Raw genomic sequence first — 27341 nt, forward strand, 5'->3', positions numbered from 1 at the left:
CACATGGGTCCCATGGTCTTTGTCCACCATGCTCCTGGTCCCCTCATTGCTATCTTTTGGAGAGCCCTGTTTGGTCTGACTACCTAAATTTCTTTCAGCTCAGGGAAGGGAAGGAGGGAGATAGGACTAATTTTTACCTTTGAACATTTTCAGGGCATCTTCCTTTGTTTTCTTCATCCAACAGGAATGTATCTTCTTACAGTTCAGAGCACGAGGCTTTGATTCATTTCATCTATTCAGCGAGGTTAATATGTTTTGGAAAATGTGTTGGCAATAAAGCTTACATACTCCATAGTGGACTTTGGAAACCAGACCTGTAGTCTACTGGAAGTTTGCAATCCTTTAGCCGTTACACTTCCATGCAGCCATTTCTTTTTCATAGGAGTCTCAGGGAAACAAACCTGTCAAGTCCAAAAGATACTATGTTGACAGAAGGAACTAAGACAACACACTTTTTCTGTGCAGCTATCAGCCGTAATGTAAGCATCCTCAGCCCTAATAATATGCCTAACCCCTATTCTGGGAAGGTCAGGATCGAGAAGGCGAGTTGTGTTTCAGAGGCCTGTATCATCTGGCATGACTGCTAAGGAGGGTGCTGTCAAATCTGGCAGTGTTTTTGCGATAAGAGCGTTTGTCCACAGGAGCCACAAGCCTGTTTCACAGAGGCTCTTGAACAGCCACCAGAGGTTATTTAGTCTCTGCTGGCTTGGAGTTAGCCCAGGACTGAAAGGCTTCTCAGCCATTACCAGTTTTCTCAGCTACATAGTTTTGGGGTCAGGTAATTTCAAAACTTCCAAGATTTATGCAGTTTGTAAATCTAAACCATTTTTCCCCCCCTCTCTCTCTCCTGTGGAAACTGCTACCATCTGGGAGTCTCCTCGATCCTTGTTTTATGTTGGTATCATTTAATGTGTTTATTGTCACTTAATTTCCTTTTTTCTTTCTCCCTTTTCTTCTCAGATCATTCGCGATCAGTTTGTGGCCTTCCTCTGAAGGAACATTTCCTGTCTCTAGTGTAAGTTTTTATACCAAATGTTTTATACTTTTCATTGAATTACACAGTTCGTTCGAGTTCCATCCGAGCCAGCCCGGAGCCCTTGGAACTTTCATGTTACTCCCCGTGGCCACAGGACTCAGTGCTGAGCTCTTACTGTTAATGCAGCAGTCCAGGATTTTAATGCAGTGTCAGCTTCTGGGACTCGGACTTAGTTCAGTGACATTGTGTGACTGATCTGGAATTTATATGTGCATTTCTGGATGACAGTATGGCAGATTCCTGTTATATTTGGGTATATACGTGTTGTGATGGGCGTTACGCTGTTGTGCTCTGACTCAGAATAAAGCAGACGGCATCCTGTGCTGGGCAAGCGTAACACAAGTGTAGAAAACAGTCAGCACGCATTTCAACCTGTCCTTGCTGAAATGGGACCTTGGGGCATGGGACCCTTCCTTACCCAGTCCTGTGTGCTTTCCTGCCTAATGCTGACCTGTTCTTCTTATCTGGGTAGATTAAATATGCTGTATTCCCCTTGACATATGACAGTGTTGGCATTCAAAATCCGTTAGTGGTTTCTATGGAAGATGCCATGTAGGGTTCTTTTTTCACCTGGTCTCATTCACGTGAGTTTGGCTGCTGGCATGTAGGTTGTCAATTTGATGACTTTGAACTGAAGAAAATACTGTACTAATCCAGATAATTGTGTTTTTAAGGCCTAGAACAGGAAGAATTAAAATTTTTGTGGTTAAAGTTTTACTTTTGCCTTTTTTTGGGTGGATGAGGGATGGAACCTTTGGAAGAATTTGTTTGTTATCCTTTGGGTTTTAATTTTGCCAGGTTCTGAGGCGTGATAGGTTTGCGTATTTGGAACAAAAGTTTGCGTTTTGCTGGGATTCCTTTATACATATTGGCAGTGAAATCTAGTGTTTTTAAAACAATGATGCTTCTTGTTGCGATATAAAGGGAAATATAGCACTACCACTTCATAATATTTACTATAGTTAAGTAAAGACCAAAGTTTTCCAAATGTCCACCAGCATTTTAAGCCACTGTTTTGGGATGTCCAAACTGGAGCTATTCAGTGAATGCCAAAAACAATGAGGGGTTTTAAATTTAGGTTTAGAACTCCATGTCCAAATATGCCTAGACTTTGTGTTACTTTAGATCTCCATTTTGCAATTTAAATTCATGTCTCCTACCCATTCAAAGAGGAAAGTAGATGGCTGTTAAAGTGCTGCCTGGAATGTAAAAAAAAAAAAAAAAAAAAAAAGCACAGCACAGTAAGAAAAACAGTTCTTTCATATTTGGGAGAGGATCTAAGCCTGCAAATTTATGGTTGAGTTCTGTTTTGATTGTTGGAATTTCTTCAAAGGGGTACTAAAGAGCAAGTGGACATTCATAATTTTTTCAGGTGCGTGCTGAAACAATCAAAGAGCTTTCTTTTCCTGATACTAGACCTGAGATGTGTGACTTTAGTATTTAAAGTTGACTCACTACTTTTGTGGTGCAGAAACGGCACACCTCCTTCTCCCCATCCCCCTGGGCAGAAACATAAGATATACTGCAGTGACATACAGCGAAAAGCTGTATGATGATGCCAGCTACCAAGGAGATGTATTTGAGCTGACCTATCATGCCTATGGTGTCCCCATATTTCTTCCTTTTCCCCTTTGCCTTTCATTATAAGGTGTCCCAAATCTGTAATTTACAACGAGCTGTTCCAGTTTTGCTCTGATAGATTTGCTACAAATAAGTAGGAGTCTATGCGCATGCATAGCTCCCCGTGGCGGTGTCAGGCCCGTGAGACAAGGGGAGCAGAGGCCCCCACAGAATGCAACGTGGCTTACGTCTAATGTGACATTCATTTGACTCAGAAAGGCAATTGATTAAAGTCCCATCAGACCTTTGCCATCATGTATTATGTATTTATCCAGCAGGGGCGGTTCATAACGGCCCCTGACAAATCCTATTAGTTTTGTTGCAGAACTTCATAATATCGATAAAACGTGTTAATGATACTCAGGGACGTGAAGCACACACCGCTTATGTTAACGCTTTCTGCAGCAGCCGCAAAATCATTTATGTCTTTGGCAGGGACCTTGTGCCTTCAACGTTTGCACATGGGCACCAGTTTATCATTGTCGTACCTCTGCAGCACAAGATGTCCAAGCTGGAGCTATGTTTGTGTTTCCACCAGTTTAGGTGGAAGCAGCAAGCTGGCTTCGTGGTAGGGAGGTGTGTGGAAACCCAGAGCTGCCATCCGTCTCTGACGGTGCTGTGCAGTGTGACCATGCATAAGTCATTTCCCATCTGTCCATCTTTGTTTCTTGACCTGTAAAACTAAAGTCACACATTTTCTTGCTTCTTGAAGTCAGGCTTATTCCAAAGCCAAGGGCTTCTTTGTGTTCCTCTGTTCCCAACTTTGCAAGCTCCGTAGGAACCTCACTTGAATTCAGCTGTGTGTGTAAAGTTTGTATTGTTTGCACTCGTTTTCTCTCTTCTCATATCCCTACCCACAACTTGCCAATGATTCAGAAGTCTTCTTCCTCCTCCTCCTCGAGGTTATACCCATGTCTGTCTGACTATGTGGCATCAAGGTATTGGAGGTGGAAGTATTTCATGGATCTCTCCCCAGAACGATATTCCCCCTTAAGAGGAATACAACTAATCTCTGCTGCACTTGAATATCCTCAGTAGTTTGAGAGAGGCAGGTGGAATCTTTGTCAAAAATTGACCTTTTCATGCAAGCAGAGTCACCCAACTGGTCTGGAGCCTTTCTATCATGTTGTCAGCAGCGTGCAACACTATCAACACTATTAAGATGCTTTACAGTAAGATAGGTGTCTACAGTAGAATAAATAGCTACAGTAGGACACCTCTTTGACTTCCAAAGCTCTACCCATTCAGATTGAACCCATACAATACCGAAAAGTTATCTGCTGTTAGCTTTGGTAAGTGCAAATCAGAAATGCACCAAAGCTATCCAGATACAAAGAAGTTGCAGGACATGTTAACCTAATTCCATGAACATCTGTCCATTTCCTTGAAATAGTTTTCTGATGTAACTGGGTTGTACTGAGCTCCAGCATCATTCCTATTAGATTCAGCACTGGTTCTAATCCTTATTATTCGACATCCTGTTAAAAAAAAAAAAAAAAAAAAAAGAGAGAGAGAGGGGGGTGGGGGGGTGGGAAGAAGAAAAACACCGTGGCATTTATTCCTCAGCTTCATGAAGACATATTCGGTCAAGTAATGATGACCTAAAGGAAGCTGAGCAGCATCTTACTGATCTCATCATAGTTATGAGAACCATCCATCATATGGTCAGTGATTGTATGTCAAAAGACACCCAGCAGTATTCCAGCCTGCCAGTTGCCACTTTTTGAGAATACGTATTCACTTTATCAGACATGATGATGCTCAAATAGTCTTTGATATCTATATATGTGTCCCTGCTGTTGGTACTTGTTCACCACCAAACTGTCATCTGTTAGCACTCTGAACCAATATCGTGAAATTGCAACTAATTAGCACCCTCTGAATCCCTTTATTTGGTTAGTGTGTTTAGTATTGTTTTGCAGATGAGGAACAACAATAGTGATTGCTACATCAGGAACAGGGAGGAGAGGTGTCTTTTCTCTTCTCAGGTTTCTTAAGAAGCTCTCCATTACTTCAGAGGAGGATAATAACCTCCAGGTCAAGCTTATTTATGAATCAAAAATGAACATTTGCAAAATGCCAAAGAAGTCTAGATGTAATAAGCCTTATGTTTACAACAGCTTTCAAGAGTTAGCATTTTTCAAGAATTATCATAATTAATGTAATAGATAGACACGCAAATTATCCAGAAGAATCAGTTGATCTGCTTCTGAAAATAAGTTCTTGGAAGGGAATGGTCACCTACGCAGCAGAGACAGGAAAGGGATATTATTTCCCCAGCTTTTATGTATCTCCTGAAAGAAGGGAATGTTCCAAAAAGGGAAACAACATGGGCAGAGGCCCTTTATTTGGCATTTGCAAATGAGAGAAATGGTGAAACAGGCTCAAAATAGCAGTGGAGCAGAAATTCTGTTCTGATGTGTTTATAGAAATCAAACTGTATAACCGGGAATGCACCTCAAGATGAATGTTCTTGAACAAGTGCCACAAGCTTTATTCTTTATCTGAAGACATAACAGTCAAATGGACTTAAGCAGTAGGTTTACATGGGGAAAAAATATTTAAAACAAATCTGACAAAGTTCATGGGTTTGCTCTAAAACATCTTTAATAGAAATAGACCCAATTTCCAGAACACCAGAGAAATAGCCAGGTTAAAAAAAAAAAGGGGGGGGGGAGCAAAATTTGATGCTTGTTTTTCATTCAAGTGTTAGTTTAAGTGTTAATGTTCAACTTGTTTAACAAATAATAATGGCTGCCCATAGCTGGGAAGTTGCTGTGTGGATTACAACAGAGGCATGTATGCAACCTGCTTTCTAATTGCAATGCCTACAAGATAGCCACTGAAGTTGGATGAGATTGAATTTAAGATTGGTCAGCATGACAGCTGAAAATGTCACATCTCTCTGCCATTGTGCTTACTTGAGATCTTTTTGTTCTAGGTTATTTTTCATCTAATTAGCATAATATAATATATTGAGTGTTAGCTTTTTTTGAAATATAACAGATCACAGCAGGGGAAAAAGAATGGACTTTAAACTAGACAGTTGTGGTAGTGTGGTACTTTAGATTTAGCTAGAAGAAAGAAAGGGACAGAAAGAAAATGCAATTGTTCAGTGCACTTTTACCCCACACTGGCATAATGTAATATGTTTAGATAGAAAAGACCACCTTGCTAAATCAGCAGCAGCATTTCCTATAGCAGCTTGAACACCAACCATCAAAATATTAAGACAGTCCAGCTTGTTAGGTCTGAAATCACTGCGCAAAATAGCACAACTACAGAGTGCAGCAGAGTTTTTCAGAATATTCCCTTTGCAGGTACGGTAAATTATCTTCCAACTTTGGCAAGCACGTTGCTATTCTACAGTTACAAAACCAAACATCTCTGTCTCTTTTCTGAAATGTGCACACAGTCCTCCTCCTTATGCAGGAATCCTCTTAAATTCCTCCTTATGCAGGAATCCTCTTGAATGCACTCTGCTTTAACATAATGCCATATACCTGTCTCCACAAAATGTACACCCCAGATAAGGTAAAAACGGTACCAAGAGCAAGTAGCGCTGGAGGATTGGCTACTATAAAACTAGAGATGCAGAAATAGGCAGTTTCCCAGAAGTCACCTCTTGATCAAAAGATCATAAATTTGACTATTGAAACAGGCAGCAAGATGCGAATACTCAGGATGTCTAAATACCAGACCACATCTCCATATGCGTGCTGAATGTGGGACACCATGATCAAACATGAGCTCGTAGGAATATCTCCTCCATCGCCTTTTTTTCTCCATCTCTCCCGCTTAAAAAAGAAATGAAAGCCATCTGCCGTGGAGTTCAGCCATGTGCCGTTACACAGGTGTACATGTCAAAACATATGTGATTAGCCTTCAGGTCTCATGCTTCAAGAAGGCTGTTATACCACTTGGTGGGAATGGGAACTCTTAGGCATAAAAAAACTGACAGTGTAGTAAGAAAAAGCGTTTTCTTCCTCTGAAGTTCTTGTTCACTGCAACTTCTTTCCATCATTTTGAATAATACCATGCTGAATATGGTTCACAGATTCATTCCCCACCCCACCCCCTGGTAATATTTTCATTTCATATGTTTGCATAGCTAAAACATTAGAGTTTTACACACCACCAAGAGCTTTCAGATCTCAATAGATCTCGCTCTTTCTCATTCCATCACATTGAGTTTTAAGTTTAATGGAATGGCTGTATCAGTTTTCTGAATGCTGTTTTCTAGTGTTTTAGCTTCTTAAGCGTATGCTAAACAGTTTGATTTTTCAGAGACAAAATTGGAATACCAACTTCAAATAGCATACAATTTAAAGGTATTCATGCTTCACCCAATCACCAAAGTAAGATGCAGTTGCAACATTTGGATCTGGATGTGTGTTTAAATTTCATATTCATCTGTGTTCACTTATCCTGGATGTCTGTAAAAGGGATTAATTGAATTTCACTTTTTGCAGTAAATCTACTTTTACATAAAAGATAAAAATTAATATGTTACATTCTGGATACTCTGCAATAGGCACTGAAGGTTGTGACGGAGACCTTATAAGTGTGATCAGCATATAACCAACCCCAAAGAACGATGTGTTTCAGAAACTGTTTTTCAATTTTTGCACTTTACAAATGCTTCAGTTTTGGGGGGTTTAGTGAAAATTTCTTGTGTGAATGACTATGCATGCCTAGCGTGGTCACGTTATGACACTAAATAATTACATTTTGCCACAGAAGACTATAACAAAAATGCAGCTTTTCTCCCAGGGAACTTGAATGGAAAGGTAACATTTTTTGTCATTGAATTACCTGTAGACTGAGCCATGCCTCAGGGAAGATTGTCAAAAATCCTAGGGTTTGTTCTTAACTTGTTGAAAATATGCTGACAGATCATTTCTTTTGGAGCCTGCAAATTGATCTCACATTCATACCTTCCACTGTGAGTTCTGTGGGACTGTCTTCACCTTCCATCCTGGAAGGTTTGATGCACATCATCCTGGTCCATGGAGCATGCCAGTGCAACCTTGTTGCATTGCTAGTGGTCAGTCAGCCCAGAGATTCACAAAATGTCATAGCCTGACTAGATCAAGAGAAGCAGGTAACACATTTAGGGAGGAGCAATGCTTTTGCAAATCTTTCTGTTCACCAAGCGTTTCTCCTCCGCATCTTATTCCAGCAGCATTTTGTTGGGAGGCAGGGCCCAGCTTTCAAACGAGACCGAAGGCATTCAGCAAGCAGATTTGTAGATGAATGGGCATCCTGTTTGGGCAGTAAGAATATTTTAAAAGCACGAAAGTGAACCAGGTATTTAATTCAACTGTACAAGTACACTGCTGAGAAGGTTGTAACATCGTTGAACTTCCCAAAGGACAGAACCTTAGAAATAACATGGAAACATTACAAGCGAATGAAGCCCAAATATTGTTAATGAGGAATTTATTGAAGCTGATTGATCCTTCCATAGCTGTTAAGCATGCTTCCACTTTTTCCTACCCTACGCCTCCTCCCTTTGAGGGGCCTCGTAAAGAGACATTACCCACTCCCCCCAGATCTTATTAGTTAGAAAATGCTTTGTTGCTTAACTAAACACTTGTGGAAATAGAGCCTTCACCTTGCCCAATAATTTAATACCAATTTAATAGAAATACCAATAAATTAATTACCAATACAGGTAAAACTACAGGTAGTTTTTCACCACTACCCCGTCTCCCTTTCAGGTAAGCATTTGCTCCCCTTGCAGTCCTTTTGCAAGTCTTCATCTTAACTCATAATTTCCCGTGTGATATGGTATCACATGCTGTACTGATAGATTAAATTCACTGCCTTTCCTTTGTCTGGATAATCAGTTACCTTATCAAAGAAAGTTATCAGGTTAGTCTACTACAGTCTACCTTTGGCAAACTCATGTTGTGTTTTATCCCATTTTCCATTTACCTACGTGTCTCTTTCATTATTTTTTCCTTCAACAATTGCTGCACTCATGCTATTGAAGCTCCTGAAGTTACATCAACATCAAACAGGTGTAAGTGAGATCAGAATCAGTTTCAATACGCTGTAGCACAGCCTCGCAGAAGAACCTATTCATTCTCATGTCTGCAAAGTGCTAAGTTCTCATCTGGCAGGCAAATAAAATACCGGGTGGGGTTTTTTTTATTATTATTTTTCATTGTCATTATAGCAAAGGGCAGGTGAGCTGATTTTGAGCCTTAGCTGGTGAATGTTCACGAAGATTTGCGAAAGGCTTTCTAGAGATAGAATCAGAGACATCTACCTGCACATGAGAGTGCTTGGGCACTTGCATTAGCAAAACCTTAATGTATGTATCAGTAATGAAAATCTTAATTAAGAACGCTGCATCATTGTCCGTGAACACTTTCTTTCTCTGTGTGTGAAGTCCTTTGTGTATTGCAGCATCTACCTGGTCCAGACAGACAGAGCCCTTGAAGAGTTTGGCAGATTTTCTCTTGATTATTAACAACTAGGAAATGGCAAACTCTTACTTTTCTTTTGTCTCGACACTGATGCTCAGAATAGTAGAGCATACAGCATAACTTAGAGCTTGTTTAAATTTTAGCTGTTGCTTTTGCCACTTCATTATTATATTGATGGATTTCAAAATCCAGTAGCATTCATTAGAACTGAATTAATTACGTAGCTTGGAGTTGCCAAAGTGTGCACAGACACCTATTTACCCAATAGTATACCTTTTCCTTCAGAAACAATACACTTGCCTAGGCCGTGGTCTCTACGCACAAAAAGTATGCTAATGAGATGTGAAGGCTGAGATTTTAATCTCCCTGAACTCAGGAAATTCAGAGTTAAGGTTCCCACAGCAACCTTACCTCTGCCCCTTGCTTACAATAGGGTCCCTCGCTGTGGATCTTAGGATTATTGTAGGATCCCTCGCTGTGGGCTTGCTGAGGCAGATAGTAGAGAGAAGACAGTGTGATGGGCAGGAACTGCTGAGTTTTTTCCCTGTAATTGCATTCCAGTGACATTTTGTTTGCTGAGCACCACCTGTGTGTTTGAGGTGGTTTGAAACACACTCAGAAAACGGCTCAAAGTAATGGACATATACAACTTGAGTTATAGGTGTACTGATACAAGCACAGATAGTGTAAGGTAAGGAGGAGTGTATGCATGCACGCGCACAGTTTTCTATGTGAAAGCCCATCAGAGTTGTGTCTTTTGTGATCAGATGAGTCAGACTGTCTTCTCAGATTCAGTGTCATGTCACTGACATTGATAGTTTCTGTGGACTCACACCTGCACAGCAGGAGGATATGTCCCAGGAAAGGCAGGAGCAGGAGGCACAGCTATTTACTTTGAATGAGAAACGGCTATGGAGTCTCTTCTTGTCTGTACAAATCAGCACAGTTGAGCCTCATGCAGAAATCCACACATGCCATGACTTTCCTTTTGCATGAATGTTGCATCTTTAGGCAGAGTTCCTCGGCCTGACAGAAGAGTTCTCGCTGAGGCCAGTGGTTCATGCAAGGCAAAAAAGCGATGTATGCTGTTACGTCATCATATAAAACAATAGTTCTGAGAGTGAAACGCATGTAATCCAATAATCGGTCAGGGTACAGCTCCTGCTTCAGCCACCATTAATATTCTCAAAACCAACACTTACAACACTGAAATACTCCAGATTAAACCAAGTGTTTAAGTTAAGTAGGTGGCTGATTCTTATCTGCTTGGTGTTGTGTCAGTGCATTTCTAGCTATGCAGAACGTAAGTGAGGAATCATCTCCAGTCTGATTTGATGTCATTCTATACCGAAATGCAAAGATGCAATAATTACAATTGTAGAAGTATGCAACACCAAACTGAATTCAGAATCTTTATGGAAAGCTACAGCCATCACAGTGGAGCACCACGTGTTGTGGGGAAGGGGGAAGGATACGGCTGTCCCTGTCCCACCTTAAGTGCCAGTTCCTACTTTTTTAGCGAGTACATAATTGTAGGTCTGTACTAGTAGTTGAAGCATGATCTTGAGAGCGGGCCATGCCACCTACACATTATCTGACCTTACTGCTGGCTAGTAGCCTGCCAGCTGTTACAAGTCAGGGTAACTAGCCCGGGCTTGGAGAGGGGGACCTTAAGCCACCCACCAGCAGGCAGGCTGGGGGCTTGTGGCCAGTCTCACTGCACAGAGTGCATGGAGCTGAGCTGGGTCTTGGGAAAACCCCAGGCTAGAGCTTTAGCTCCTCAGAGTTCCCGTGCATACACAGAGCGCTGTAGGCAGGTCTGAGCCTGCTCCCAGTGCAAACAGTGTCCCCAGTCCTCCCTGTGACAGCTCAGTCACAGATTGCCACAGCAGTGTCTGTTTTTCCTTGGTTTGTTGGTTTTTTTTCACTGGTCATTTACACAACTGAGTGTTTACAGTTAGAAAACTGTAGCTCAGTGTCTGGGAGAATCTTTAAGAAAAGAAAGATATTTTAATATGGTAATAACCTTGTTATTACAAAACCAAATGGTTTCAAACATGGCAGTGCCGCTACTTCTCTTTCAGGACTATGTACGTGTCAAGTTTGATGTTTTAAAACAAAGCTGTGTTATAATTATACAAGCATGTTTAAGAAAAAAGGGCTTATGGAAAACTTAACAGCTGGAAACTGTTTTTTACATACTTGGATGACTCAAAAACAGCTGAATGGGTTTTTGCAAAGCTTTACCAAAAATGTCATTTCTGGATTGAGACAAGGAATGAGAAATATCTGCTGAAAAGGTAACAGTTTCAGAAAGGTATAAGCAAATATAGACAGAGATTATTTAATTCATTGACATCCACTGTACAGTTGTTAATGTAATGCTATAAAAATAAAAGAATTCATATTTATATAGGATTTCAAAGATCTGTACTAGACTTTAAGGAACTAAGCTTTGTAGCTGGGAGTTAATCAAATATTGGTATTTATATTTCATTGGAGTATCACACATTCAAACATGAAAACAAGACACAGAGAAAGGTACAGGGCTTGCCAGAGTTTGCACAGAAAGAGGAGATGGCGACGTTTAGCAGCCGTGCCTTCAGATCACTCGGCTCGTGCATGGGGGAGCTCCCGGCTTGTCCCTCTCGCTGACTGCCATTTCAGGCACTCGCAGCTTGCAGGTGAAGAGCCTTGCTCGCACACACGTGCTGGCCTCAGGTACCCTGCTCCCTTCTTTCGGTCTCCCACTTCATTCCCAAAAGCAAAGTCGGCCAAGTTCTGCCTGCTGTGAAGCTTGACTAGATTCAAGTATCGCCCCCAGTTACAAACGTGCGTACACTCCTCCTTCTTCCTCAGCGCTCCTGAGGGCTGTCAGGGTGACAGAGCTGTCACCCAAGACCTGTTCTGGGGTCCTATTCAGGGCATGGTCCAATCTATAACTTGGTAACAATCATTTTACTGTTTGAAACCTCAGTCAGTGAATAAATACGATTTTACTGCTGCTTAGTTTGGATGTTGAGCTGTATTGGAGGAAACTGCTCTTCTTTCATACAGAATTTTGTTTCAGGGTGGTGTGTATGAAAAATAACACAAATAGGAGTATTTTTGGATGATCATACTGAACAGTCAGCAAGAAGAAAAGTACAGTATGGTGAAGGGAAATCTGTTTGTAGTAAAAGCAATATGAGCTTGTGGTTTGCTAACGGGACCGAGACATGAATTTTCACTTTAACCCTAGCTGTAAAACTCCCTCCGATGCTGAGGAAATCACTTGATCTCCTGTTGTTGCACCTCAGTTTCTTCCTCTCTATATTAGCAGAAATCATGACCCAGCTCGCCGGAATACCGTTCCTCCTGGAGTTCAATTATCAGAGGTTTTGTAGAGATGCTTTTCTAACCCAACAAGCCCACTCCTTGTCAGTGTTCAGAGTGCTATGGTCTCACTTTCCCAATTAAATGGGCTTTTACGAGTTTCACTCTTTGTAGCTTGGCAGAACCACTGACTCTGGGAGGGAGAGCAAGACTCGGTGCTGCCTTGTGCATTATGCAGGAGGTTTTCAGTAGCAACCCCAGGTTAAGAATTCAGTTCTGGTATTTCAGTGGAACATAAATATAATTTCATTATCTAAGCACAGCTGATCTGAGCTCCTTGAGAAACGGTAATCTTGAGACAGGCTTCAGCTTGCTGCGTTTGCAGGCACATTTGCAGTAGCCCCAGATTTAGTTAGATTTAATCTGTGCACCTAAACTACGGACTCACATGAAGAAAAACCATGAATTTAGCCAGCTAGGGACACCTGACTCACCAAATCCCCTCGGCACAGCAGGGTGTCATTCATCTTTTCTCAGCTTTTTGAAAGCCTTGGTGGTGTGCCCTATATATTGACCACCTTGCTCATGAAGGGCATCAGTTTTGTTTTCCCTTGTATCATTTCCCCTTTGAGGTGTCAGGTGTTGCCAGCAGTTCTCACAAGAAGCCGTCCTTGTATCCCTGCCGAAACCAGAGCCACAGCCTGAGCCAGCCTTTAACTGGGCATTAGAAGGAAACAACTCTCTTCTCATTTTGCTAGCTGCATCACTTCCTCAGCTTCACAAATAATTTTCTGATCCAAAATTTCTCCACTATTGCATTTAAGTGTTTTGCTCTTCTCATACCTAAAAAATTTCGAATGCTGAGCAGTGTCGTTATGTATATCTCTCTCCTTCATGTATGTATACATCCCATGCACCAGGAAGTGCTGGGTTCATGGATGTTTTTGTCAGAGCTCATCAGTTCTTGCTTTCCTGAGTCATCTTTTAGGTTGTATGATTTTTAAGTATTTGTTGACTAGAGGATGATAATGTTAAGACGGCTGGATAGAGAAAAGAGAAGAAGAATTACTAAAAAGCAGAAGTCAGCAAGTTGGGTAGTCTGTTGGAGATAAATCCTTCCCTGGAGGAAGAGTTACATCCTGTAAGGCTTAGGGCAGTTCGAGTATACCAGAGTTGCAGGCTGGCAGATTCTCTGCTTTCCTGCTATTACGAACAGAACTTATAAGAAAAATCGCAACAGACCGTCAAATACAATTGCATTTCAACTCTGACTGAAGTAGGAGAAGCAAACTAAAACCTAGTGTGCAATCTTAGAAAGTATTTCCCATTATAATCCATACAAGAGTTGGCATCATTTAAACAGCACAGGTGCACATAGGGGGCATTTAGGAAGCAATGGAAACTGCAGCATCCCCTTTGCTCCTGCTCTGCTCCAGCAGGAGTTCTTCAGCGTAGCTGCCTTTGCAGGACTGCATCTTGAACTGTCGTGGGGGTTGGCTGAAAATTGTCAGGCTTTGTCACTGAAAAGAAGAACGGAGAGAAAACAATGAAAATTTTCAGTTTTTTGCCTAATCGAAACAGCAAAATTGGTTTGGCTGTTTCGGCATGAGAGGCAAGGCAGAAAATACAGCCTCTCTGTTTTAAGCATAATTGGTTTACAACCCACTTTGCAGAAATGGAGCCATGGAGGTGGGCAGGACAGGTTGTAAGAAAAATAAGCTGCAAGGAGAAGCAATGCAATCTCGTGCACCTCTTTAACAACAGCATGACCCTTTGATACTATATATGCACGAAGTTTTGTTGAGCTTGCACAGCAAGGTTATGCTACCTATGTATGTGTGGCTACCTCCATGTACGTACAATTTGTGAACCTTTCCCTCAGCCAATTCCAGTTTCCTCGAGGATTTAGCCGAGTTTTGCAATCTCAGAGAAGCCTGGCTTGTCAGATGCAGCGTTAAATGAAATTGGTTTGTATTGCCACAGGATTGGTAGGAGGATCAAAGTCTTGGTATAAAATAAAAGGAGTTATTTGGCTTCTGTGTGCTGAAATGTTTCTATTTCCCTCCATTTTTTTTTCTTTAGTATATTAAGCTTAAGCTACTGAGTTCTCCAGTAGTGAGCAAAATATTGTACCAAAATGGTTATTAAAGAGTGGATTGACTTTTCCGTCACTGTGAGAAGGGCTGCGTGTTACTCGTACGAAGGGTCTCAGAAACTGTTTTTTTAAGGTTTATCAGCATTCCATTTTAAAATCACAGAGATGTGCCCCTGGATAACATGATGTATCTGATAATTCTAGTTTACCCTGAAAAGCCTGTGGTCAGTTAGAAATTTGGCAGATCGTCTCTCAGGTCAGGAAGTAGTTCTGGTTTACGATTTTTAAAGCCAAAATCTGTTGCAGTATTTCTTAAATGTCAAAACAGCCCTCTAACCTTGAAAATTACTTTCTCTGTATACATTTTGTGCTTTTAAGTAAAAAATAGGCCTTTTTCTTAGTGAAATGTTGTAGCTGTTAGTCATCAAATCTGAGAATCTAGAGAAAGAAAAGTGACATTAGCTCATCTTTTCTTTCCCTTTGCCAGTGCAAGAACGGGCGTCATCCATGTCAACGGCAGCTGGAGGGGAAAAGACTTGCTAACCTTTAACTATGCTTCCCGTTTATTTCCATAATGTACACTGTATCTTCTCGACTGCTCAGTTCTCCATCTGCAGCCTTTCCGACCTCGTAATAGTAAGACGTGGGAGGACAAGTTTTTCTGCTGTGTACCAGAAGTGACCTCCGGTGCCTTGATTTGGGTCTGTCCCCATCTGAGCAGTGCAGGGAGGCGAAGGCTGTATTGAGTGCAGCTAGCCAGCTGCACGCTTCTGTAACCCAGGCGGATCGTTCCTCACCGTTCATCGGCTGAACTGAAGTGTGACCCTTGAGCAGCCCATTTAGTTCACGTTATCACCAGTGTTCTTTTCTGTAAAGTCGCTTTGCCACTTCTGAATGTTTGGCAGTTTTTCATCCTCTGAAAACATGCCCTTCCTTCATCCCTTCTCCATGCACCTTTTCTTCTCACTCTTGCTTTCCCTTTTGGAAAGCACCCTTCGGCGTGGCGCCCCGTTTCCAGCAGAGCAGAAGCAGCCTGTGGTTGCTGCTGTGGAGGAGAAGTGGCACGGGAGGGAGCGGTCTGAAGCCCTTCTCTCTCCCCTGGCAGCGGAGCACAACACATCCTCCCTCCTCCCAGGCGCTGCTGCTCTGCACAGGAGTGACTTCAGATCCTTTTGGTTCTGATATGGTGAACCTCAAAGCTTTTTAAGTTGTGAGCTCTGGGCCTCTTCTGCCTCAGTTATCCATAGTATCTAATGTTACTGCATTCTCCAAGACTTTCTGCCCCAGGATTTGCAATTACTATGAAATTGTTAATGACTTAACTTTCCCTGTGAAGTAGGGAGGTCATATTTTCAGCACTCAGCTGCAGAGGAAACTGAGGCACAGGGTGAATCACTTTGTGATTTAACAGAATGCCTGAGCACAAATATCTTCTCATTTAAGGATGATTTTAAGAGGTTTTTCTGAGAAATCATTTGAAATATCTGCGTCTAGTAGGCTGCTGAAAAGCAGCTTAAAAAGAACTGCAAGATCTTTATAGCAATCGATTAATTAAGTACCGTTGTTACATAGAGATGGGGAAGCCAAGGTGCGTAGCATTTGCTTAAGGTCATACAACCTGAGAGGTGATGCTCGCAGACTTAAGCAGCTTTCTTTTCATGGTCTTCTGTGGTTACATTCCTTCCTTTCTCCCCATAGTCGATCATTTAAAAGGTTGAACAAGACTCTTTGGAGAAGAGATTAGATTTGAAGGTGTTGGCTGTAGTGTTCTAAGGTGATAGTTATTCAGCCAGTTTACAATGTAGCATTATAAATTATGAAGTATATTAAAATGTTAAAAAGTAATACCTACTCAGTGATATGCCAACTTAATATAGAGCAAACACCTACTACTGATCTGTAGTTAAATTATTTAATCTAGAACTAATCTACCGTTCAAACCAGTTTCAAAAATGAAATAGTTCTATCACTGGAAATAATTAATTGTTGAAACCCATAGGGCTAAATCCAGCAGTGACCTAAATGATAGGAGAGAATTACACATCGGACACGAGCGTGGGGGAAAATAAGTGACAAAATAATATATGTTGCCCTGGTTCTCTCTTCTCCCAGGCGGTATCATGCACTTTTGTTGGTAGAGCTTTTTGCTGTGCTGGCTTTGGCCCCTGCTTCCTCCCTCCAGCATTTGAGTTCCAGCACTTTTATGGCCATCTCACAGGGAAAGTTGGTAGAGGTTTTCGTTTTCTTTGCCCTGCATCCATTTACACCCATTCTGCAACCTGGCACAGGGCTGGGGCTGGGGCTGGTCCTGCAGAAGTGCTTGGCGAGGCAGGGCTGACCCCGCGTCTGGGGAGGGGAGCTGCCTGCCAGAGCCCTCCCAGTGACCTCAGCTGAGTTGCTACTGATTCACCCTGGTGTAAATATGAGCAGATCTCAGGCCAGTAGACCTCAGTGATGAAGTGTTTCCAGCTTCCTGTTTCAGGAAAAAGAGCGAGCCCCTTAGAAATAAAAAATACTTTTATTTTTATTTTTTTTCCTCTCTCTCTCCACAAAACAACATGGGGGAAAGGAAGAGAAGAGCAAATACTCAACTGGAAATTTTTATTTCAACCTTCGTGGAGACAAAAAAAAAAAAAAATTCCCCCCACAAATCAAAACAAGATGGAGCCATGGAGCCCCACCTGCTGACTTGAGGAAACCAAGAGAAGAAAGGGAAGATGCCTGGTCCTGTGCCAAGCATTCAACGCTGGGCTTGTAGTGCTGTGATGTGGCACTTAAAGCTCTAGGGGACCTGGAGCCAGTGTTTCAAATGCAACAAAAACTCTCATGAAAACGAGCCTCTTAACAGCATGTTGAGCTGGTCTGCAATGGCCTCAGGAAATCCCCCTGGCTAGACAGGGCCTTTTTATCCACTACATCACTCTGACTCAAAGAGAAAGCTCATGTAACTTCCTTGACCAGAAAGTGAGCATGCATGTATAGACTGCAGTGTGGGGCTTTGCAATTTCCTTATTTTCAGTTAATCATTCCCCACCTCCCACTCTGGAGTAACCTGCTCTACCTTCCTTTGCTGTCTCATCCCACATAGGGCCCAACGCTGCAAGCAGGTGGCTCGTCCTCAGTCGCTGGGCTTCCCGTCGTCATTCCTTTGTGGTCAGATCCTTCGCTGATGTAAACTGGCCTAGGGCCATTAATTTGAATGGAGATTTTCACTCCTTGAACACTTGGCCCTTTGATTCCCAGGAAACTACTGATCTTTAATAGCACCACGACTGATGCTGCTTGTTTTCAGGCTCAGGACCATCTACAAGTGAATGCTTGCGTATTAATTACAACAAAGAGCAAATCTACTTGACATTTGATTTTGTTTTTCTTGTTGCCTTGCAAGCTTGAAAATGAGCTGCTTTTGCCAAAAAAAAAAAAAAAAAAAAATCGAAATGCATTTCACACCTTTTTTTTTTTTTTAAACTTGAAATAGGCCCCTTGAAAAAACTGACATATTAAACACCAGCAAGAAGATGATTATTTGGACATATGGCTCCTCTTCCTGAACTTTGCAGAGAGGTTAGATAACGCTCTTTCACATCTTAAAAGACTAGACTGCTGCTACATTACTAACATATTCTTATGTAATAATCCGGCACTGATGATACTTTATCCAGTCCCAGTAATGTAAGACTCATTTATGGTTCGGTCAGTTATGAAGGATTTGTTTTTTCAAAGATTATCTTCTAATTTGTTCTTTTTCATTACTCTGTCCTGAAGTACAGTATAGAATGCAGTAGAATCGTACACAAAAATGCCTTGTGGCTCTCTTCTTTCAGCAGGGTTTCGCATCGTATGGATTGTTTCTGTCAGACATGGCCTGATTATACAAAAGTAGAAACAAATTTTAAACCTCCACTTTTAAATGAAGACAAACTCATCCATTTACTTTTCAGATAAGGCTGTTTCATAAAGTGAAAAATTTGTTAGAATGAAAATAAAGTTGTCAAACCATCTGAGATAATGAAATTTCACAGAAAGATTGTCATTACTTTTGTCACAACGGGCATGAGCAGTCATGTAAGGTCCGCAGGTACTGGCAGAATGCATAGTCTTATAGGTGAGATGGCCAGGAAACAGCAGTGCCCCGTGGTGAAAACGTTTGAAATTTGGGAGTGTGAGAATGGAACTTCATGAAACTTTTTCATAAAGAAACGGAGTTTTCAGAAGACCCACCTCAGTAGAGCTAATGGCTCAAGGGCCACGACTCCTCTAGTGATGAGGGAGGGTGGGAGCCTGTTTCCTTCCAGGTCTCCCTCATCACACCCTTACTCATCAGCCTCTTTCTCTGGCTTTGAACTGGATTTTCTATCCTGGATCCAAGAAACTTCCCTAATAATATTTTCATTAAAAATTATATTTACTACAAGTTGTTTCATGTTCAGTGACAGAACTCTGCAATGGAAAATTGTGGAGTCACGGAATCCTGGAATAATAAAAATCAGAAGGGAACTACTGTAAGTCATCTCATCCCTGCTCAAAGCAGAGCTAGTGAGGATCAGGTTGGTTTTTTTAACCAGCTTGTTTGTGTGTGCATGTATGTCCTTCTGTGCACCCATTTTGTAAGTACTTACATCCTACTGCACATCTTTTCAATAGCTGTGTTTGTGAAACTTGAAATTTATAGAATAGTTTTAGGTTCTCTCATTGATAAGCAGGAACGCTTGATCAGAAGCCGTCCTGCCTGGGAGTGGATGTACAGCTGTACGGCCACTGTACCAGACTCCTGCCGTGCCTGGTCCTTTCCTTTATTTGCAAGACTACTTTGTTTAGTGACAGTGAGTTGTAGGGGCTTAAACATGTCCCCTGAGCCATAAAATAATGTAACCAAGGACTGTCATTGACTATGCTTAGACTGAACCCTGTTTATGCACAGAGGGGGGACCCCAGTTCTGCTACCCTGCCTTTATCGCTGCTCTCTGTTGTACACAAGATGTTCAACTAGATGGAGTAGTGGTCTAATCTGATGTGGCAGCTCCCACATTTTTATCTTTTAAGTGCTTTACTTACATGAATTAATTCTGGAAACACTCTTGTGACGTTAGTCGTTGTTATGATTCCCATTTTAGAGACCCTGTGTCTAATTCTTAATTATACTAATTCTTCCTTATGCTGGTGAGGTTCCGGATCTGTGAAAGGGTCTCCCAACTGAGGGAGATAGATTGCAGAAATGTCAATGGCAAAATGAGAGTTCATTGCCCTGTAGCAATTCTCTGTTTCTCTAAGGTTGGAGAGAAATATTGGAAGACGAGTATAGAAGAGGCACTGTTGATTGGTACAAGAGGCTACACAGGAGTTGCATAGCTCAGGCCTGTAAGAGGTGTTGTGTTGGCCAAAATGAAATTATTGAGATTGTTGTCACTTCCTTCAGTGTGGCCACAACCACATTAAAAGAAAGTGAGAGCTGTCTCTGCTGTCCCTTCTTTTCCTTTAATCGGAATACATTATCAGAGAATTGACACCCTACCCCTCCCCAAAAACCCAATGAACCCAGAATGAAGGCAGTGAACTTGAGGGAGGGAGGAAGAGACTGAGACTTGCCCCAGAATGAATAGCAAGCCATTTTAAAAGTAGTCATTATGTGTTGAAACCAGAAGGATCTTCTGTCTTTCTGTATGATAAAACTACCAGTGAAATGTATTGCAAGATAATTAGGAGCAAACAGGCAGGAAAAATGAGTGATGCGCTACTCTTCATTTCCTGAGCCCGTCTTGTTCCAGCCACCTCGCAAGCTGCAGCTGTGTCTGTGGAGAGAGTGGAGATGGAGCTCAGCCCTATCAGCGTCTTCTTTCCTCACGGCTTTGCCCAGCCCGAGGACATGATGGACAATCATATCTGCTGCAGAAGAGGCAGAACTCTACACCCTCCTCTGGCTCATTGGTTTCCTACTCTATTTATATCCAAGTCAAAGAGAGAAAGCGGTATGTGCAGAGTAGGGACCCTTGCAGCTGTCCCTGAGGCAAAAAAGAGAAGCCCGAAGCCCTCAGTAGGGTGATTTTGGTGGGGATCTCACATTTTTGGCGTGCTGAGGCTGTAAAACTCCCCAGACTGCTAGCAACACTGTTGTTCTTACAAGAGTTTTGTCCTGAATGAGGTATATTTAAAATAATTACCATTTTTACTCAGCACTGAGGCTATGGAAAAGCCTGCAGAAACAAGACATCTTTAGCTAAGAAAGTCTGGAGGCAGAGGCACAATACCTGTCGCCTCCAAATGCCGGAAAAAAGAATTGTGAATGTGTGACAGGAGCGAAGTTAGCAAGAGGGACACGTAGCATGTTTCACGTCAGCATTTAGAACAGAAGTGGGACAGACGTCCGCTTTAAAGTTCTTCAAATCAAAGTTATAATTGTCTTCCCATGAAAGCACGAGAAAAAATTAAGCCTCCTGACATCCTGAGATACTTAGGCTTCTTTCAAAAATCGTAGAATATAATATAACAGAACAGAGTAGAATTGGCTGGATATAACACACGATGCTGTTTAAGCAGTTTTAATTTTGGAGCAGAGATGCAATCTGGAACAACAGTATGGGTCGTATGGAGAGTAGAGGGTGAGGTAGAGAGTTAATGTTTCCAATCTTTAAAAGTCTTCCGAGGCCTTCACAATAAGCAGCCATGTAAACATGCAGAAAACATGTCACCTGTGGAAGTCACCTCCTCATTTATCTCCTTTTTAACCAGTGATGAGATTGCCTTCATTCATTGTGAAAATGCACTTCTGAAATGTTACTTCTCAACCCAGTGCAGCTGAAGAGGAAGAAAGGCAGGTGTCTTGTTCTTCTTGTGTCTTCTCAACCAGATGCTTTTTTTATGGAGTTCCCCTAGGTTGCACTGTTGCTTTTCCAGTGAAAGCATGGGGGTTGCACTGATGCCCGTGAGGGCATGGGTCACTTTTCAGCATCTTATTGCTGGCAATAATGTACAAAAAAAGAAATGTCTCTCATAGCCTAATTTGCAACATTTTCATTCTTCAGAAAAGAGAAGCTCTTCCACAAAATAGGCCATTATATTTGGATTGTCTAAGAGAGAAAAAATATGGAGCCCCTGTGATATTTCCATTTACATTTCCCTGTTGTCAGCAAGTCTTTGAAGGAAATTGCCTTGGGAACTGCACGGTATCAGTAAAAGGTGCTTTAGGAACCAGCCCTGGACATTTGATGTAGTTTGGGGAGTGGCGGGGCTAGTTCTGGTAATCAGTACAATAGGAAATAAGCTTGTTTGTTTTGCCCCAGATAATCAAATTGCACATAGGACAGAAATGAACTGGGTTAGATGCAAGGCATAGTACCTTTCTCACCTTAGCATACAAAGGTGTCTACCAAGCATAGTGATGCAGGTGAGGAATTATTGCATATCAAAAAGATAAGCAAAGGGTAGGTTTCTGTAATAGGTGGACTTTCCAGTCTTTTCCTCTGATTTCTGGTGTGCTGAATGATAAGCATATATTCATTCACCCTCTCCAACATGCTGTGCTGGTTTACATCTCTGAACAAAAAGCACAGACTCACAGCTGTTTATGAAGACAAGCCAATAAATCTAGAGGAATATATTTATACAACTTATCCTGAGATTACATAGTTAAATGCCATTTTTTCAGGTTGACAGAGCTCCTTCATTGCAAAGGAACTAAATTCCTCTCTGTGTCACCCAGATCTGTTGATTTTCTGTTAATGTCAGCTCATGGTCAGCCATACTGAGTGTTACAAGTTGTGCTGCAGAATACTTTATATACATTAAAAGAGCGAGTACTCTGCCATTTCCAGGTCTTTCCCAGTCTGCTGTTGGTTTATGTCCTGCTTTTGGCTGGTTGTTACGCGGTACATGTGGAAGTCAGAAAGCAAGGAAAAGTTCTGGTGTCTCTTCCTAAGTCCTGCCCTTTGCCACTGGCAAATCCAGGTACAGCTCTCAGAAAGATCTGTTCCAGTTCTGTAGCCACACTTTCTTCCTGCAGAGTAACTATCATACACGTGCGCTTGAAAGCTTGCTGCAGCACTGATCACCTTCACCACAGCAAACAGCAGGCTTGATTCAACTGATTAGACAGAGCTTTCGATTCTTACTTCTTTGGCTAAACCCCCCTGATACAGGCGATGATTTATATGAAGGAAGAGCAAGCAGGAGGGTGCAATGCAAAGAGAGAGATCATCATCATCATGTATCTAAATTAAAATCCGTGATAAAATCTCAGGAGGGGAAGATGATGTGCATTTTTTGGAGCTGCTCTTGGCCTTTTGCATTTAGACTCCAGGTCTGCTCTAGGTTGGTATTCGGGTAGAAATCAGGAGGTCTTTGACTTGCATAGCTTCTAGCAGAAGGGGACCTCCTGAGAGCAGGACTTAACAGTAGTGCTTTCTACGTTAATCACTATAGGAGATTTGGGGATCACCGTATCAGGAACACATGCTAATAAAGTATGTGCCACAGTAAAAACTCACCTGGGTGAAATGCTGCTCCTTCTGATATCAATGGAAATTTCCTTTTGACCAGGGGTTGCTATGGCAGCAAGCACTGGAAATGAGAACAAGGACATTTTGATATGTCTACACTGTGGATTGCAAATTATGATACCCGAGTTAGTTTTAAACAGTCTTGCAAGAAGTAGTCTAGTTAAGGCAGCCTGGAACACCCTGGAACACCACGTGGCCTAATTTACCATGCTAAGCAGCTTGCTTTCCTCTGCGCTCCAGGTCCATCCATGCCTGGGGTAGAGCAGAGGCGAAGATGCATTGGAGGGGTTGCTCATTTTAGGGCAATGGGATGAGGAACAGACTGTGACAAGGAGTAGTGCAGGGAGGGAGAAATAGCATGCAAGAGAGCAAGCTAGAAAACAGGAGGAGCAGCAGTCCCTGGAGTCAACTGAATGGAGGGGATGGAAGCGAATCCAACAGCCACAGAAGAGATGCGGGTTTGGGAGTCCAGGGACCAAAGGGTCTCTTCCCATGCCAGTGCACTTTGCTCTGCTCCTCAAAACTCGCTCTAGGGCTCCTGAAGTGTCAGCATTTCCATTGTCAGGAAGACACTGTGAAACCCCTGAACAAAGTATCCTCACAGTCTTGTGGTGGTTGATCACCTCGTAAGCACCGTTTTACTCGTGCTGCTGATGACGCTGCCGGCTGAAGTGGTGAAGTTCTGTATTACAGCTCCACAGGTGCTAACCTGCCTCAGCATCAGCAGCAACGTGGAACGGCATTCCATTTTTAAATTGGCTTTAAAAGAAAACCCTGAGAAATGATATTGAAAATGTGTTACTGTAATGTTAATGTTCCTAAGTCAAGCGCTAAAAAGTCAGGAAATGCCACAGTTAATGTTGTCTGTGCAACCTTACTGAGGGCCCCTGGTACCATTACTGTAGCCTGTAATTACATGACTGCACAATGTTTCTTCCCCTGAACCCCTGCATCAAGTGGTCAGGTCCTCTGCCTGTTTTGTTAGAAACACAGCCCTGAGCTGTTCTGCACCCTGCTGGATTATTAGTTTGGTGCTGACCCAGGGAAGAGAAAACTACTTGTCTGTGTCACTGTGCTCTACAAAATCTCCTCATCTGGAAAGAACTTGAGGCCTTTGATGGCACTGTTATTTCTCTGCAATATCCTTTTCCATTCTTTGGTAGCGTCTTACCTCCCATAATCCCATAATATTTCAAATGGGAGCAATTTGTATTTTGGGGGAGGCTGAGGAGACGCCTCATAAATAGCATTTAACAGACCTCGTTAAGTCCAGTGTCCCATTTACTTCTGCGGTGCATCCCTCTCCCATTGACCCTGGTTAGTTCTTCCTGTAATCTGTGCTGAGTCAATGGGCCCCAGCGGGCTGGTGGGCAGATGGGACACAGCCACCCAGCACGTGGAGTTTCAAAAGGTGGAAAAGGGCAGGAACCCAACTTTTCCCGTAGCAGAGGGGAATAGAAGGTGCAATTAATATTGATACTTCCCGTCAACCTCTCTATTAACAGCGGAACACCTAAAAACTGGTGTTAGCTTTGCCTGGAGATGCATGTAGAAAAGATGTTTAAATTGATATAAAGAAGTTGCTAGAGCTTCTGTCTGTCTTTTGTTTGTTCTTTCCTTAAGCAGTTGTACCCAAAGTGCTGAGGGGGGGGGGGGGTTCCCAGCGCTCCCCCTCGAAGGCCAGTGGCCAGCCGCACTGTGAATCCCTTCTCCACTTCCCTCCCATGCTTTTGAGCGACGCTTGCAGGTTAGCTGTGCCCATTTAAAAGTTTATATCCAGCAGATGTTCATGGAGCTGATCAGGAATTATGGATTTACTGCTGTAGCTGCAGCCCTATACGAAATACAGAGAATATATTTAAAACACAGAGAACATACCTGCCTCACACAATAAATTCATGCACACCCCCACACCCCCTTGCTGCTGGTCACTCAGGAAGGGACATCCGAGCCCGTGTGCTCTGAAACCCAAAGCAGGTCCCCAGCATCTGACAAGGGAAAGTTCTGGCAGAGCAGGGAGGTGATGCCAGGAGCTGAGCACGCCGGCAGCTCCTTCTGGCAGCAGCGTGTTACCTGCTGCCTTCCCTTCCATGGAGGGCTGCTGCCAGCCCCACACCTTTTTCGAAGCTGACTTCGCAGAAGTGTCATAAATCTCTGCCTTGCCCGCCACACAGCGCTGCCGCTGTGCTGCTTATTGCCAGGATATTCATCCATTTGAACTGCACTTCGTTTTGCAGCCCCAAGTAAAAGGAATAGATTGCTATGCCACCTATTTGGGGGTATAACTTCTCCCCCTCCCCAGTGCCTGGGACTTCTCTATCCCAATACCCAGCGTTGCCTTTTTACAGCATCTCCATCTGTATCCGGCAGGTACTTGATTTGTCTGTGTCTGTGCAGACACGCATGGCAAGGATGTGCTCCCGGAGCTTGTGTAGTTCCAGAATCTTAACATTCCAGTGATCCATCCAGAAAATTCAACTGAAGGGTAGCATGCTCTCGCTTTAACCGAACCGAGGTGGGAGGCAAACCTGCGCTGCCTTCCCCACCCTGCCAGACAGGTAGTCTTTGAAGGCTGTGGGAAGGCGCGGGTGTTTATTACGGTGAGAGCTGCGGTGGTGTGTAAAAAAAGAGAGGGAAAGGATCTCCCAGCTTTTTGGAGAGGGCCTCTGTATAATGCCATTTGAATCCGTACTTTTTGTTTGGTGGTAAGTTTTAATAGTTATCCTTTGAGGATTTTCCCGGCGAGCTTATCTGAATACACCAACAGTCTTTTTTGTAATATTCGCATTTCCCCTTTGGTTCAGCCGAGCCCACTGACAGATCATTCAAATTCAATTGTTTTATGTCTAAGCCGAACAGCTAATTAAAGTAGGGATGATTAACCTGACTGGCAGTGTCGCTCTCTCTCCCTCGCTCTCTCGCTCCCTCCCTCCCTCCCTCCTGTTCCAATCAGTCTTTTTCTCACACTCTCCCTCTCTCTCTCTCTCTCTGTCTTTTGCTCTACTGTGTGTGTGTGTGTGTGTGTGTGTGTGTGTGGTTTTTTTTTCCTCTCTCCTAAACGTGGTCTGCTTGCTGATGGCAGAATGGCACTCGGAGATTTGTGCATTGTGTCTGGTTTCCTACGGGCAGGCTGACCCAGTGCCTCTAGGGACTTATCAATAGACCACTCAGAAGAGACAGAGACAGGAGAAAGGAGGAGGGGTGGGGGGGTGGGGGGGGAGAGAGAAAGAGAGAGGGAGAAAGAGAGAGAGAGAGAGAGAGAGAGAATCAATATCAAGAATAGAAGGAGCTCCGAAGCCATTTTTTTTTTTTTTTTAAAGAAGTATCAGGACTTGGGAAGAGGGTGACAAAGAAGGTTTTTCAAAGAGGCAGTGGAGGAGGTTCTAATAAATTTGGAAGGAAACAGTTCCCTGTCTTGGGAAAAAAGGAGAACTCCTGGCTGATTAGCATTCACACCAGGTATGAGATGTTCCCTACCCCTTATCACTGTCGCAACCGAGATGGAAAAAAGCTTTTTTTTTTCTTTCCCCCCCTTTTTTTTTTTCCCCCCTCCTCCCCCCCCCCCCCCCCCCCCCTTCAGCTCTGTAAGGAGACGGAGCGTTTATTTTGGTACGTTGGTTGGTGGTGGCAGGGGGAGCGCGAGCCGTGGGCATTTGTGTGCTGGGAGCAGGGAGAATGGAAGCAGGGCAGCGGGGAGGGGGCGGGTGGGAGAGGAGCCGGGAGTGTGTTACTGTGTCTCCTCTTTGTGCACCCCTGGGGGGGTTACCCAAGTTCATTTCCAGCAGGTGGATTTAGGCAGGGAGTTACTTAACGCTTGACCGCCAGTTTTGAAAAAAAAGGAAAAAAGAAAAAAAAAAAAAAAAAAGAAAAAAAAAGGACCTGCTTCCTATGTCTATTAAAGGAAGCTCCAATTTTTTCCCTCTCTCTCTCCTCTCTCTCTCTTTCCTCTCTTCCTAACCAGACAGCGGGAGGGTTTCTGGCTCCTCGCCAGCCCAAAAGCCTCTAAGTGTTTTGCACTTGTTTCAGGGAGCCCGGGGATTTTTTTCAGCATTTTCACTAGAGAACAAAGAGTTCTTTACAAAGGAAGGGGGAGAGCGAGCTTAACGCCTGAGATATGTTTTTCTATTTTTATTAGGGATTTTTTTCTCTCCCCCCCCCCCCCCCCCCGAAAGAAAGAGGGAGAAGCAAAGCACAGAATGTGTGGCAGCCACAAAATAGATTGAAAGGAAATGCAGTTCCCTTACCTCCAAATTATAATTTGGAATTATTAAGAACAAGAATGGAAGGGGGACGAGACCAAGTGAGTTTGATATGTCGTTCTTTTCTCCCTTTTTAAAAACTCTCTC

General features: G+C 42.8%; 1 protein-coding gene across 1 annotated transcript in view; it reads left to right on the forward strand.

Annotated features, from left to right (window-relative positions):
- The window catches only part of ZBTB20 (zinc finger and BTB domain containing 20), a 518279-nt gene that overhangs the window by 370994 nt on the left and 119944 nt on the right, over positions 1-27341 (forward strand). Inside the window, exon 7 of the mRNA XM_080393607.1 lies at positions 961-27295. The gene's annotated coding sequence lies outside the window, so the exon portion shown is untranslated. The remainder of the gene's footprint in view (positions 1-960; positions 27296-27341) is intronic.

This window comes from Falco punctatus (genome assembly GCF_963210335.1).
Source record: "Falco punctatus genome assembly, chromosome: 6".
NCBI lineage: Eukaryota > Metazoa > Chordata > Aves > Falconiformes > Falconidae > Falco > Falco punctatus.